Source organism: Echinops telfairi, unplaced genomic scaffold (genome assembly GCF_000313985.2).
Source record: "Echinops telfairi isolate 266 unplaced genomic scaffold, ASM31398v2 ScPeMD7_7416;HRSCAF=8454, whole genome shotgun sequence".
NCBI classification, from domain to species: domain Eukaryota; kingdom Metazoa; phylum Chordata; class Mammalia; order Afrosoricida; family Tenrecidae; genus Echinops; species Echinops telfairi.
In genome coordinates, this window is record NW_022111316.1 from 1,898,640 (window position 1) to 1,900,076 (window position 1,437).

The 1,437-nt window shown below is 42.9% G+C and overlaps 1 protein-coding gene across 2 annotated transcripts in view; it reads left to right on the forward strand.

Moving 5' to 3' along the window:
* Window positions 1-682: 682 nt before the first annotated feature.
* The window catches only part of LOC101641369 (membrane-spanning 4-domains subfamily A member 6A), a 19,541-nt gene continuing 18,786 nt past the window's right edge, over window positions 683-1,437 (forward strand). Inside the window, exon 1 of one of the 2 annotated variants that reach the window (XM_045297082.1) lies at window positions 683-771. The gene's annotated coding sequence lies outside the window, so the exon portion shown is untranslated. Of the gene's footprint in view, window positions 772-836; window positions 897-1,437 lie in introns of those variants that run through there. The other variant, XM_004715024.2, reaches the window with a different exon arrangement.

The window sequence follows — 1,437 nt, forward strand, 5'->3', positions numbered from 1 at the left end:
ATCAACAACAGGATGACCTATAACCCCCTCCCAGGGAGATGAACAACACAAAAGTGCATGTAGGGAGACAGAGGACCATGTAATATATGAAAGTAATAATCTATAATTTATCCAGGGTTCATGAGGGAGCAAGGGTGGGGGAGAGAGGAAATAAAATGAAGAGCTGATACCAAGGGCTCAAATAGACATAAAATGCTTTGAAAATGATGATGGCAACAAATGTACAAATGTGCTTGACACAATGGATGAATGTATGGATTGTGATAGGAGCTGTAAGAGTCCCCAATAAGGTATTTAATAAATAATTTTAAAAGACATGGTTTTGAACAAAAAACCAGCAACAAAACCCTGTCCTTGAGGCCATTCCAACGCATAGGGACCCTATAGGACAGGGCAGACCTGACCTGATTGGTTTCCAAGACTGGAACTCTTTTACTGGAGTAGAAAGTCTCATCTTTCTCCAGCAGAGTATCTGGTGGTTTCAAACTGCTGACCTTGTGGTTAGCAGGCCATTGCATACCCCACCATGCAACCAGAGCTCCTTCTTCACTATCCATGTTGATGTGTGCAGTTCAGTGTCCCACCCTTGGCCTGGATCAGGTCGCGCCTCTGGACTGCTTCTGTGTTCCTTCTGGCTTGCCCGCAGAGGAAGGAAGACGCTTGCAGAATAGAGCGGCAGCAGCTGCTTCCTCAAGCTCTGATATCCTTGATCGCTGCGTCAAAAGCTGCTTCAAAGAGGCGCCAGGACCCTCTCCTGGAATCATCCAGAGTGTGAGTTTGTGTGGGCCTGTTGAATGCTCCCCCTCCCCAACTTTGGCAGTTTGTTAGCATCACCTTATGGTTTTGGAGGAGGACGCTCTGTTGTTCGTGAGAAGGGCTAAAGGAGGAAGTAAGCAGTAAGTAATTAAGTAGTGGTTAGGCAAAGAAAGGCTGCTTTCAGCCGACCCAGAGCTCAGAAATTTTAAAAAGAAAAAAAATCCATAAAATAACAAGCAAAGTTGTGTAGATTTTAATTTTACTAGCTATATATTATTGTGGGAGAAACACAGGCTTTCTACTCCTGTAAAGAGTTAAACTCACAGGGATAGTTCTACCCGGTCCTATACAATTGTTAAGCGTCGGCAGTGATTTGATGGCAGTGATTTGGGTTTGGGTTTGCTGACATATTATTGAGTTCTTCTTGAAAGCAATATAGCCATGATTACTATTATTATGTCTAGTCCTATTAGTATACACTGTATATCCAATGTATATCCTATTACTCTAGTACTCAAACCAAAGAAAGAAAGAAAGAAACCTCATTGCAATCAAGTCAATGCTAACGCATATCCCCCTTGGGTTTTCAAGACTGTAACTGTTTACAGTAGTAGAAGGTCTAGTCTTTCTCCCGTGGAGCTGCTGGTCTCACCCAGTTAAGATGCTTAAAGGAAACAAAGC